At 38.1% G+C, this 14,485-nt stretch overlaps 1 non-coding gene across 1 annotated transcript; it reads right to left on the bottom strand.

Annotated features, from left to right (window-relative positions):
* Positions 1 to 8,421: 8,421 nt before the first annotated feature.
* Positions 8,422 to 8,528, bottom strand: LOC136215969 (small nucleolar RNA R71). Its single transcript, XR_010682970.1, has one exon. It is a non-coding gene; the product is annotated as a small nucleolar RNA R71 (small nucleolar RNA).
* Between the last annotated feature and the right edge of the window lie 5,957 nt (positions 8,529 to 14,485).

Genomic DNA, 14,485 nt, shown 5'->3' with positions numbered 1-14,485 from the left:
ATAGGAAGAGGATATATACTTACAAGTTTTGGTAACCTAGCAGAGATTGATATGGCTGCCTCAAGAACTGAATAACGACAGGCTTGTGTTAACATCAAGGCTCCTATAACAAAATATACCTACGTCTCCCCACTTAAGTGTCAAATGATGGTAAGCGATATTGGATTATAAGTGATGTACATGCACCTACTTCCATGCCTCAAGGAGAATATGGAAAGCAACTACGTGCACATCAAGGCTAAAAAGGGATTAGAAGTGCTTCATATGAAGTCTAGTGAATGCAAATAAGCAAAACCATTTAGACAAATTTAAAGTTTTAACAATTAGTTATTTCGGTGTTGTCTAAGTATTAAACACACAAATCATAACTAATTAGATAATTAAGAAAACGATTTACTCATATTTTCGAAGCTTCATTAGGCTGCTCGACATTTGGTGTGATAGAGCCACCTTTCATCGAGACCACTAAGGATTGCCAAAAGTACGACTTACTTAAATTAACTCTTACTTTAAAACTTCCCTCATGAAACCGAGTACTCAGTGCGAGACACTTTTTTCCTCGATGCTACTTTTACTATTTAAAAAGTATTAATTAATTTTGTTTATCTAATTAACTAGTTTAACTGAAAGTTTTGTATTCAATTCCTTATCGGAGTCGCCACTATGAGGTGTTAGACCTCGTGGATATTCCCTAAAGAATGGATTAAATTGCTTCTTATGGACTTTCTTCTGATGTTACTTCCGACAGAGAGTAAGTGATACTGTTGAAGAATTGATTTGCTAGTTTATGGAGCAATTCGATAAATTTTAGTGCAATGGTAGTTTTGTAATTTCTGTCAAATTTTGGAGTTTTGGGTTTTTACACCCTATTTTGGATGGAAACGAGTCAAAGAGAAAAACCCACTGCTTTGATGTGATATTCGTGCTTTTTTTGACCAAATTCATTTGTTTAGGCCTTCAAAATTGCAAACTACCGTTTTTGGGGATTTTGCACAATTTTCCTTTTTATGTCTTTTTTATTCCATTTAGGAATCAATTTTAGGGTTTTTCTTTTGCTATTTAAGAAATAATTTCGGCTATAATAGTTAGCTTTTGCTATTCAATAAACATATTTCGTTTTTCTAAAGTTCTCTTGAATTTTGAGGGTTATCAGTATGTATTCGTGCGTAAATCAACTATTCATAACATGGTCTTGTAGCATAATTAAGTAATCACTAAAAAAATAGTAATATTTTGACACGCGAATAGGAAAAAGAATTAAGAATATATGAACTTAGTGCTTAGCATATGACTAATATGTTATTTGGAATGAATTGAGAGTAAGATTAGATAATAATCAAACGATCGATAAACATTTGCAAGAAGAGATTATGAAAGAGAGACGGTTGGAGACAAGTTTTACATAAAATATTTTCATTTATGAAATGTTTTGCTAAACATAATCTTGCATTTCGAGGATCTAATGAAAGATTATATAAAGATAACAAGGATAAATTATAAATCTGGCCCAATTCGGATGCCCATTTATATATTTAGACTCATTACACCACCCTCTATATATCTAGACTATTTCAATATGGAATATATATATATATATATATATATATATATATATATATATATATATAGCAAATTAGCCATTTCTTCTTCCTTCTCTGTTTCTTTCTTTCTTTCTTTCTTCCTTCTTCCAATCCTTTACAATCCTTCAATTTCATATACCAATCCAATATCCAAGCTCTTCATGTAAGTATTTTATTGATTTTACATCCCAAAATTACTTTGTATAGGATAGTTTTATGTATTTTAAGTAAAATTTTATCATTTGGTAGGTTATTGTCACGGGGCCAGTCCGAAGGCCTAGCCAATACCCCATGTGGCGCCGAGGTTTCTCCGAGTGTCGGCCAGCCAACACCATCCGAAGGGGTCTATCCCCTTTTAACTGTAGGCATCCCGTCAATTCATATATCCGTAATCCATCCGGGAGGGGTTTATCGTGGTTAAACCTCGATATACATATAACTCGCACTATGGGCCCACCCAAAGTGTCCGTCAGGATGCCACCCGAATGTAGACATCGCCTTCATGGGGCCAGTCCGAAAGCCTAGCCAATGCCCCATGTGGCACCGAGGTTTCCCCGAGTCTCGGCCAGCCAACACCATCCGAAGGGGTCTATCCCCTTTTAACCGTAGGCATCCCGTCAATTCATATATCTGTAATCCGTACTAGAGGGGTTTATCGTGGTTAAACCTCGATATACATATAACTCGCACTATGGCCCCACCCAAAGTGTCCGTCGGGATTCCACCCTAACGGAGACATCTGCCTTCCTTCCTGAAGGCTGGATGCCCGACTCTCCTAGTCCCTAGTGGACTAGGGTGGATCACTTAAACCAGTCCCGACAACTGGCCTAGGGGTTGGCGGAGATCCGACGCCTGAGACCCTGTCCCCATTATAGTGTTTCTTATGCCGACTCCAGTCCCTTCGCCAGTGGACACTCATATGTTCCATTCGCCACTCGCCGATGTTCTCCCCCAGTCGACATAGTCAATGGGCCCGATCTTCCCACCGCTACTGTAATTCCTTGCCGAGGGCTTGGTCTTCCACAATTCTGCCGCAAACCTTCCCCGATGCCTTTCCTACGCCAATGCCAATGCCTTGGTTCAAGCCACGGGCTGAGATTTACCTACGGCCAAACCTCCGCCCGTGACATTCTCCCCCATTTGGATTATCAACGTCCTCGTTGATGGATTTGAAAGGAGAACTTCACTTGACCCAAAATGATGATCGAGGTTCCACATAAATCGGCCGCTGCTTCATTCTCCAAACTAAAACCGATCTGATTGAAGTAGCGGTCGATTCATGCGGAACCTCGATCGTCGTTTTGGCTCAAGGGAAGTTCTCCTTTCAAATCCATCAACGAGGACGTTGATAATCCAAGTGGGGGAGAATGTCACGAGCGGAGATTTGGCCGTAGGCAAATCTCAGCCCGTGGCTTCGGACAAGGCATTGACATTAGCGTAGGAAAGACATTGGGGAAGGTTTGCAGCAGAATTGTGGTAGACCAAGCCCTTAGCGAGGAGTTACGGCAGCGGCGGGAAGATCGGACCTATCGACTATGTCGATTGGAGGAGAACATCGACGAGCGGCGAATGGAACATATGAGTGTCCATTGTCAAAGGGACTGGAGTCGGCATAAGAAACACTATAGGGGGGATAGGGTCTAAGGCGTTGGATCTCCGCCAACCCCTGGGCCAGTTTTCGGGACTAGTTTAAGTGATCCACCCTAGTCCACTAGGGACTAGGAGAGTCGGGCATCCGGCCTTCGGGAAGGGAGGCGGATGTCTCTGTTCGGGTGGAATCTGGACAGACACTTTGGGTGGGCCCATAGTGCGAGTTATATATATATCGAGGTTTAACCATGATAAACCCCTCTGGGACGGATTACATATATATGAATTGACGGGATGCCTACGGTTAAAAAGGGATAGACCCCTTCGGATGGGGTTGGATGGCCGAGACTCGAGGAAACCTCGGTGCCACAAGAGGCATTGGCTAGGCCTTCGGACTGGCCCCATGAAGGCGGATGTCTCCGTTCAGGTGGAATCCCGATGGACACTTTGGGTGGGCACATAGTGTGAGTTATATGTATATCAAGGTTTAGCCACGATAAACCCCTTCGGGACGGATTACAGATATATGAATTAACAGGATGCCTACTGTTAAAAAGGGATAGACCCTTTCGGATGGTGTTGGCTGGCCAAGACTCAGGGAAACCTCGGCGCCACTCGGGGCATTGGCTAGGCCTTCGGATTGGCCCCGTGAAGGCGGATGTCTCCATTTGGGTGGAATCCCGACGGACACTTTGGGTGGGCCCATAGTGCAAGTTATATGTATATCGAGGTTTAACCACGATAAACCCCTCCGGAACGGATTACTGATATATGAATTGACGAGATGCCTACGGTTAAAAAGGGATAGACCCCTTTGTTGGTCCTGTGTGATTAGTTCCAAGGGGGGGGGGGGTTAGGAACTAATGTAACTTTTTCGCTTAAGTATGCTGACTTAATCAATTTTTTAAGTTACTTAACTTAGTTTAGGTCAGCACGGCCGAGAGATGTAAGACAGCTTTAGTCAGATACTGACTAGAACTGTTTTACTTGTGAGTTGGGAATTAACACTTGAGGTCAGCTTCCAACTCAGCACCAAGATTACTCAGTGTCAGCTTTTACAATTTATATCCTGAGCAATTTAATCAAGCAACACACACACACACACACACACACACACACACATATATATATATATATATATATATATATATATATATATATACTGAGAGAGAGTTAGAAATTACTCAGCAGACTTATCCTGGTTCGGCCTCTCCGCCTACGTCCAGTCCCTAGAATTCCTCCGGGCTTTTTCAATCCAATACTGAGCTCTTTAAAGGTAGAGCACAAACCGTTTACAAGGCAGTTGACTATGCAAGAGTACCTTCCTCTATTCGTCTACTCAACTCCTACTGAGCGCTATAACCGAACACTCAGATTTCTGTCTACCGCTGAGTACTTAAAACCGAGTACTCAGCACCACTCTCTCAATTTTTACAATTGATACAAACTTGTTCTTTCTAGATGAAGAACACTTTAGATGAATACAAATTCGATCTAGCTTTTACACAGAAATGGAAATTTGGTGTAAGATCTTTTTCTTGTTTGAATGTGCTTTGTATGTATATCTTTTTCTCTTGTATTTTTTCGGCAATTAGTCCAAGTGATGGACTTGTCCTTTTATAGTTGATTCTGAAGCTCTAATGATTTGAATCTGGAAGTATCCGTTGGATTCAAACGGATCTATTGCGTCATTCCCTTGGTCAGCATTCAGAATTTACAGGCCAATCCTGTCGTCTGAATTCCGCAGGCGTCAGGCTTGTCTTCTTCCTATAGGTTCGTCTTTTAGTGCCAATTTCGTCTTTTAGCTAATGGACAGTTGACCCATGCATCTCGAAATTTCAGATGTAAAGAGAGACAAGTTGGAATTCGTCCACTATTTATAGAAATGCCGAGTTGATCTGATACATTGGAGTGGCGGTTTGACCTCGAGATGATCAATCGACAATTATCCTGGCATTTATGACACATTCGGCGCATGTGTTTTCTAATTATTGCGCCTACGTCATCCTAGGTGGCTATTAATGCGCGTGCTAGCATTTATTGTGCATGAGAGTTTTACTCAGTTTCGAGAATACTAATCGTTTTGAGATACTAGGAAGTCAGTTTTACGTAGAAGGAATGTTCGTGTGCTTAGTAACTCAGTTTATGATAATCACTCAATATGTGTGTCTACTCAGCATAGGGTGATATAATTCATATTTAGCTCAGCATGCAATAGTTACTAATTTAGCACAACTCACTCAGCATGATAATCACTCAACATTTAATTTAAGCATAGTATTTTATTGAAGAGGATTAGACATACCGATAGCTTCCCTTAGTATGTTAAATTGCTCACGAGCCAAAGGCTTCGTAAAGATATCCGCAAGTTGTTCATCTGTTGGTACGTAGGTCAGCTTGATTTCCCCTTTGAGTACATGATCTCTAATGAAGTGATGTCGAATGCTAACATGATTCATCCTGCTGTGTTGGATTGGATTTTTGGACAAGTCAATAACACTCTCATTGTCGCATTTGAATTCAATTGTGTCAGTTTGTACTCCGTAATCCTCCGGCTATTGCTTAATCCATAGGACCTGGACCACACAGCTTCCATCATCAATGTACTCAGCTTCAGTTGTTGACAGGGCCACTGACGATTGCTTCTTGCTGAACCAAGATACTAGACAGCTTCCAAGGAAGTGACATCCTCCTGAAGTACTCTTACGCTCTAGCTTATCTCGTCCATAGTCAGCGTCAGTGTATCCAATGAGTGTGAAGTCATTTGTATTTGGATACGATAGACCTGCATTAACTGAGCTCTGCAAATATCTAAAAATTCTTTTTACAGCTATAAGGTGAGATTCCCTGGGGCCAGCTTGATATCTTGCGCAATAACATACTGAGTACTGAATGTTAGGTCTACTAGCAGTAAGATAAAGTAGAGAGCCCATCATACCTCGATATAATTTACTATCTACTGACTTACCTTTCTCGTCAGCACAAAGGACAGTGTCAGTGCCCATTGGGGTAGATATGGGCTTAGATTCTTCCATATCAAATTTCTTTAACATTTCTTTGGCATACTTAGACTGATGTTAAGCCCAAAATATACCTAAAATATCATCGATAATTACATCAATATTGCTACGAATTTATGTTATTTATAACTATTTAGAAAGCTTTTACTCTCGAATATGTTTATTTCTTGTAAGGTACATAAATATTTGGTAAAATCCAAATAGGAACGAAAAGAGCTCAAAAATAGAAGAAAAACCCTACAAAAGGAGTCGAAGACGACAGAAATTAATAACGCCAAATCGAGGACACGAACGAAAGCCAAAGAGGTGAAAAACGTTCCGTGTCGCGACCGCGGCCCCCACATTCTCGGTCGCGACACACGTCCTCAGCTTCTCCTTCCCTTCGTTTGAAGACCAATTGATGCTCCCCCATTCTCGGTAGAGAATTTAACATTCTCGGTACGAGCAGGAGTCTGTAGAAGCCTAGTTGCACACTTTCGTTTTCGACGAAACACGATTGTTCGGGTGGATAAAGACGTCCTTTCGCAACGGATACGATCCTTCACAACGGACACAACACTTCAATCAAGACTCTTCAACATCTATAAATAAAGAGTTGATGGAGAGTTGAAGATATGTAGAAGAAAGAGATTAGTATAGAATTTATGCAGAAATTCCGAGTCAAGTGATTCAGAAGTTAGATTTCGATTCTGTAAAAAAGCAATATGATGTACACACATTGTTTATTCAATAATAACAAGTTTAGTGGCGTTTAGACATTGTTCCAGTTTAGTTTTCATTTTGGTAGTAGACCGACCCAGTCTCTATTACGAAGATTCAACGAGAAGATTGAGTAGAGGATCCGCCCCGGAGCCTGACAAACTCTAACGAAACCCAAGGAAAGGATTGACAACCCGTTCACTTGCAAGCCGTCGAATGTTTCCATGCTCCATGTTCTCTGTAAACTTGTATCAATTTATATTTCATCTAATAAAGTCCGTTCTATTCGATAGATTTTTATGCAGCACTTTGGTAAAGGATCCGAAGTGGATTGATGCTGGTGTTTCATTAAAACGTATTTAATTCAAAATCTTTACAAGGAAACTTTGTTGAACACTTAGGCAAATTATTATCTCGGAAGAGTTTTAATTTGATTAAGGGCAATTATCCCGGATAGGGTTTTGTCATGTTCAAAGCCAAATAATTAGAGGTTCCGTCATTTATTTCATCTTTATAATTCATACAAAGTTTAAAGTTGTTTTCTTTGCTTAATGCAAACAAATACATCTGTTTACTTTTCTAAAAAGTACTAAATGTTCCTATCTTGCAAATTCATTCTTAAATCAGAATATTTTCTAACATTTTCATACTCTAACCTAATTCTCATTCTAGTAATTTCAAAACCAAAACCGATTAAATGATTTTCCATATTATAAACCTTCAAGTAAATTTAACCGATTATAAATAAGTTTTGTTTCGAAAAACATTCCCTGTGGGATCGATATCTTTTATTACTACAAGCGTATACCGTGCACTTGCGGAAATCGCTCAATAAGTTTTTGGCGCCGTTGCCGGGGAACGCCAAAATTTTCGACAAAATTTTAAATTTTTCGTGTTTTATTTCGAATATAGGTTTATTCATACTTATTCAAACTTTTATATTTTATTAATTTTCAATTACTAACATATTTATTTTTCAAATTCTGTTTTGTAGGTAGTTTCGGTTCGTGCGAAATTTCAGGTTCATGCGTGGTTCTCGAAGTTCAGGCACGTCACCAGATCCTATTGACCCAGAAATTGAAAGAACTCTTAAAAAGAACAAGAAAGAAAAGAAAAACAAAAACAAAACTCCAATAAAAACTAGAATTACCGAGCCAGAAGTTATGGCCACACTTATGGATTACGCTAGGCCAGGAGTGGCCGGTGTAACAAACAGTATAGTTAGACCCCAAATTAATGTACACCATTTTGAAATTAAGCCATCATTGCTTAATATGTTGCAAAATAACGTAACATTTTACGGGTTACCTAACGAAAATCCTAATACCCATTTGACAAATTTCTTAGAAATTTGTGACACTTTTAAAATTACTGATGTAACTGCAGAAGCAATCAAACTTTGCCTTTTTCCTTTTACTTTGAAGGATCGAGCCAAAGAATGGTTAACTTCTATGTCAGCCGCATCATTTGAGACTTGGGAGCAATTAGCCCAAGCATTTTTATCAAAATTTTTTCCTTTAGCAAAAACCGCAAGAGTCATTAAAGAGTTAACATCTTTTTCTCAAAATGATAATGAAACTCTTTATGAGGCTTGGGAACGTTTTAAAGAACTTCAACGTTTATGCCCACACCACCAATTGCCTGCTGAACTTTTAATGCAAACATTTTATAATGGACTAAATCCTACAACTAGAAGTTCATTGGACGCTAGGTCTGGAGGGTTATTCATGAAGAAAACATCTGCCCAAGCAAAAGAACTTTTGGAGGAAATGGCAATCAACAGCAGTATGTGGCCCGCGGAACGTGGACACGTACCATTAGCGAAACCATCATCCTCAGCAACTTCATCGGTTAAAGGTATAGTGAATCTTGATCCAGTAGCGGTGTTGCAAGCCCAATTTTTTACCTTATCGCACAAAATTGATAGGTTTATGGCACCGTGTGATCCTAATGGTAAGCCAATCCAAACGTATGTGGATTACGAAAGTATGAGCGAAATTGAACAGGTAAACTTTGTCCAAGGGCAAAACCAACCTAATAACCCTTACTCCAATACATATAATCCTGGGTGGAGAAATCATCATAACTTTAACTGGAGAGATAATAATAATAATACTAATGCTAATCAAAATCGTACTGCTAATTATCAAAATCAATCAAAAGATACGATTAGCACTTTATCTTCTAAAATCGATAAATTTATTGATGCTATGAGTGGAAAAATAAGTAATAACGACGATGGTTTTAAACGGATCGAGAATAAATTCGATCAGCTTATTAAAAACCAATCATCTAGCATCCATAATTTGGAGATTCAAATTGGACAACTCGCTAAATCAATTCCATCCCGCAAAGAGGGAAGTCTTCCAAGCCATACGGAAGAAAATCCGAAAGAGCATGTTAAGGCTATCACTCTTCGTTCAGGGAAAAATTACTTAGGCCCGGAAATGCCCGGAAATTCGACTTTACCTGGAACTGATTTACCGAAGCCCAAAGAAGATACATTAAAACAAAAAGATGCACCAATTGACTCTAATACAAAAACTTTTGTACCCAAACCACCTTTTCCACACAAAGTCCGCAATAAGGACTATGACAAACAACTTTTAACATTTTTAGACAAACTTAAGAATTTGCATATTAATTTAACGTTTATGGATGCGATTACGCAAATTCCCAATTATGGTAAATTCCTCAAAGATTTAATTTCAAATAAAATCAGTTGGGAAGGAATTTCATCCATTTCACTAACTGAAGATTGTAGTTCAATTGTGTCAAGCAATTTGCCCACTAAACTTAAAGATCCCGGATGTTTTACCATTCCGTGGAAATTGGGAGATATTGAATTTCCCAGTTGTCTCTGTGATTTAGGAGCAAGCATTAACTTGATGCCATTATCTATTTTTAATAAGTTAGGCTTAGAAGAAGACATCAAACGTACCAATATGGTTTTGCAATTAGCGGATCAAACCACTAAAAGACCATACGGTATAATTGAAGATGTTTTAGTTAAAGTTGACAAATTTATTTTTCCTACCGATTTCGTTATTTTAGATTTTGCTTATGACGTAAATTGTCCGCTAATCTTTGGTAGACCGTTCATGAATACGGGACGTGCTCTAGTTGATGTGTCGGAAGGGAAAGTAGTTTTAAGAATAGGCGATGATAAGATTGAGTTTGATATGAATCAAGCGATGAAATATCCTATGGAGGATTTCGCTTGTATGAAACTTGATTTAATTGAAGAATGTGTAAATGACATTGTTCAAAAAGAAGAAATAATAGAACCTATAATGAGTGAGGAACTAGAAGATAAGGACCCAGAACCTTTGATTCGAGAAGATGGACCAGTTCCGCCTTCAATTATAGTTCCACCTAAATTAGAACTTAAAGAATTACCAAGTCATTTGAGGTACGCTTTCTTAGGGGAAGGCGATTCTCTACCTATAATTATCTCTAACAAATTAACACAAGTTCAAGAAGAGAAATTGAAAGAAGTTGTTAGAAATATGATAGGAAGTATGGGTTGGCAAATTTCAGACTTAAAAGGTATTAATCCGAGCATTGTAATGCATAGAATTCACTTAGAAGAAGATAAGCCACCTAAAGCGGATAGGCAAAGATGCCTAAATCCCAATATGAAGGAAGTAGTCAAAAATGAGATTACTAAACTTCTGGACAATGGAATCATCTACCCTATCTCGGATAGTGAATTGGTTAGTCCAATCCATTGCGTACCTAAAAAGGGAGGCATAACAGTTGTAAGGAATGAAGAAGGTGAATTAATACCTACACGAACCACCACTGGTTGGAGGGTTTGTATAGATTATAGAAATCTAAATAAAGCAACTAGAAAAGATCATTTTCCTCTTCCTTTCATTGATCAAATGATCGAAAGGATAGCTGGTCATGCTTTCTACTGTTTTCTAGATGGTTACTCCGGATTCTTTCAAATATACATTTACCCGGATGACCAAGATAAAACAACCTTCACATGTCCTTACAGAACATTTTCATATAGGAGAATGCCCTTTGGTCTATGCAACGCACTTGCAACATTTCAACGTTGTATGACTGCGATTTTTAATGATTTCATTGAAGATATTATGGAAGTTTTTATGGACGATTTTTCAGTTTATGGAGATTCTTTTGATTCGTGCCTAGAAAACTTGGATAAAGTTTTGTCTAGGTGTGAAGAAACAAATTTGGTATTAAACTGGGAAAAATGTCATTTCATGGTTGACGAAGGAATTGTTTTAGGTCACAAAATATCTGAAAAAGGATTAGAAGTGGATTGAGCAAAAACTTCAGTAATAGAAAAATTACCCCCTCCAACTACTGTTAAGGGAGTAAGATCATTTTTAGGACATGCCGGTTTTTACAGAAGATTTATTAAGAATTTTTCTGTAATTTCCAAACCACTCACTAATCTACTCATGAAAGATTCCACCTTTGATTTTAATGAAGATTGCGTTAAAGCTTTCGAAACATTAAAAACAGCTTTAGTCAGTGCACCTATTATTGCTAAACCCGATTATGATTTACCATTTGAAATTATGTGTGATGCAAGTGATTTAGCTGTCGGATGTGTTTTAGGTCAAAGGAAGGATAAGAAACTTCATGTCATTTATTATGCAAGTCACATACTTTCCGGTGCACAATTAAACTACACCACAACTGAGAAAGAAATGTTAGCTGTAGTTTTTGCATGTGATAAGTTTAGGTCATACTTGTTAGGTTCGAAAGTTATTATTTATACTAATCATGCAGCATTAAGATATCTATTTGCTAAAAAGGATGCAAAACCGCGTCTAATTAGATGGGTTTTATTGTTACAAGAATTTGATATAGAAATAAAAGACAAAAAGGGAGTAGAAAACCTTGTCGCCAATCATCTATCGAGACTTGAAGATGAGAACGGTCCCATAGGTGAAACTATCGGTATACGAGATGATTTCCCTGATGAACATCTCTATCAAATGAAAAGCGTCATGTCACCATGGTATGCATATATTGCTAATTATCTTGCAGCCAATATTGTTCCGGAAGGATTAAATTTCCACCAAAAGGAGAAATTCTTCTTCGACATTAAACAGTACTTTTGGGAAGATCCTTTTTTGTTCAAAACTTGTGGTGACTGGATAATTAGGAGATGCGTTGGTGAAAATGAATTTGAATCCATAATGTCAGAATGCCATTCTAGCTCTTATGGAGGACATAATGGAGCTAACAAGACAGCAGCTAGAATATTTGAATGTGGTTTCTTTTGGCCTACGATGTTTAAAGACGTCCGTTCATTTATTACTCGTTGTGATAAGTGCCAAAGAACAGGAAATCTAGGAAGGAAAGATGAGATGCCCCTCACAACCATATTAGAAGTTGAAGTCTTCGATATGTGGGGAATAGATTTCATGGGACCTTTTCCTCCTTCTAATGGTAAAACTTACATATTAGTTGCCGTTGATTATGTTTCAAAGTGGGTTGAAGCAATTGCAACCCCGACGAATGATTCTAAAGTTGTCGTAAATTTTCTTGATGATATATTTTGTAGATTTGGTTGTCCAAGAGTCATCGTTAGTGATGGCCGTACTCATTTTATAAACCGAAGCTTTGAAACACTTATGAAAAAATACGGATTACGCCACCGCGTGTCTACGCCATACCATCCTCAGTCAAATGGTCAGGCGGAGATATCAAATAGAGAACTCAAATGGATTCTAGAGAAAAGAGTTTCATCCTCAAGAAAAGATTGGTCTTGTAAACTAAATAATGCATTATGGGCATACCGTACTGCATTTAAAATACCAATAGGAATGACTCCATACCGCTTAGTGTATGGGAAGGCATGTCATTTGCCAATCGAATTAGAACATAAAGCCTTTTGGGCTATTAGGGAACTTAACTTTGATTTACGACAAGCAGGTAAGAAACGTTTGCTCGATTTAAATGAGTTAGATGAGTTACGCCATCTATCTTACGAAAACACAAAGATTTATAAAGAAAAAGTGAAAAAATGGCACGATGCCAAAATTAAAGTCAAACACTTTAATGTTGGGGATAAAGTGCTGTTATTTAATTCACGACTTCGTTTATTTCCAGGCAAACTTAAGTCCAGATGCATAGGACCATATTTAGTCGTTAAAACATTCGATTATGGTTCTTTAGAACTGGAAGGTCCTAACGAAATTCGTTTCAAAGTTAATGGTAATCGATGTAAAATCTATTACGAAAATATTTCACAAATAGGAATTCCGTTCGTAACAAGATTATCTGACATATAAATCACTCAGTTTTTCGATCACAGTTTATTTTGTTTTATTTCTTTTATTTTTGTTCATTTTATTTTATCTTTAATTGATCTTATTTTATTTTATTTTATTTTTCCAAATGCCAATTTTTGTGATTAGATGACTTTATGTTATGATTTAAATGCATAAAATATATTTATTTCATGATTTTAGAATTAATTTTAGGGAATTAGAATGAAATTGAAGTTTCAGGCAATTCTCTGCCGAGAATTTGGAATTCTCTGCCGAGAATTCTATTTTTCAGATTTGTCCAAATAGGTTAGATTTTCTCTGGACTTACCGAGAATAATAAATTCTCTACCGTGAATCAGGACATGGCTTACGACGCCTGATTTCCGCAAGGAAATCAGCGTGTCGCGACCGCGAATTTGGAATTCTTGGTCGCGACACGCGTTTTTCCTGCACATTTAGGTCTGAATCATCCTAAACCTTTCGACGAACCCTTTGATAAACGAAACCTTAAGTTTCTTCATTCCCGAAAGGTGTAATTTTATAACTTTTCATGATTAAAACAACACCTCTCTTCATCCTAAAATCTTATAAATTAGTCCTAGAGGATTCAAGTTCTGTTACAATTCTTTTCATCTTTGTCAGATTTCTGATTTCTTCAAAACACCATTTTTCATTAAGTAACATAAACTTTGTTTCTTTGAATTCAACACCATGCCTACCAAATACAAACCTTCAAGGCACAATGCTGCCTCAAGCAACAAACGCCCAGACTTATCCAAACGATATAGGGCGCCTTTTCCTATCTTCAATCACGATGAAGGTAGGCGTTACTGGAATCTTCGTTACAAATTCTTCACTGGAATGTTGTGTATGGATGATTTTCTTAACAACCAACTTGGCATTACTGATGACATGAGCCGTTATATGGAACGCCTAGGGTGGACAAAATTCGCCAAAATGCGATTTCCAATAATAGGCGACTGGATACTCGAATTCTTTTGTACCGTTCGTTTCACTAACAAACGACGGGTACGTTTTAGTTTTCGTCGAGATGGCGAAATCTTCACTTTCAGCTATCCCGAGTTGCATGCTTGGTTTGGTTTTCCCCCGAGGGATACAATCAAACGTCATCCTGGAAGAGACATGACATTTACGGATGTTTGGAGAATGCTCACCGGTTTCTGGCGATTCAATTCAAAACTCGCCTATAATCACTCCTTTCGCTCCAACTCCATGCTGTATTTGCACAAATTCCTGTGTCACAGTTTATTCGGTCGCACATTCAGTAGTGTGGTCCGTGACACAGATCTTTATGTTCTTGGAGATATATTCCAGG

This window comes from Euphorbia lathyris, chromosome 1, assembly GCF_963576675.1.
Source record: "Euphorbia lathyris chromosome 1, ddEupLath1.1, whole genome shotgun sequence".
In the NCBI taxonomy this organism is placed as follows: domain Eukaryota; kingdom Viridiplantae; phylum Streptophyta; class Magnoliopsida; order Malpighiales; family Euphorbiaceae; genus Euphorbia; species Euphorbia lathyris.
Note: the sequence above shows the minus strand (reverse complement) of the source record. Positions and strands in the feature narration are given on the sequence as shown.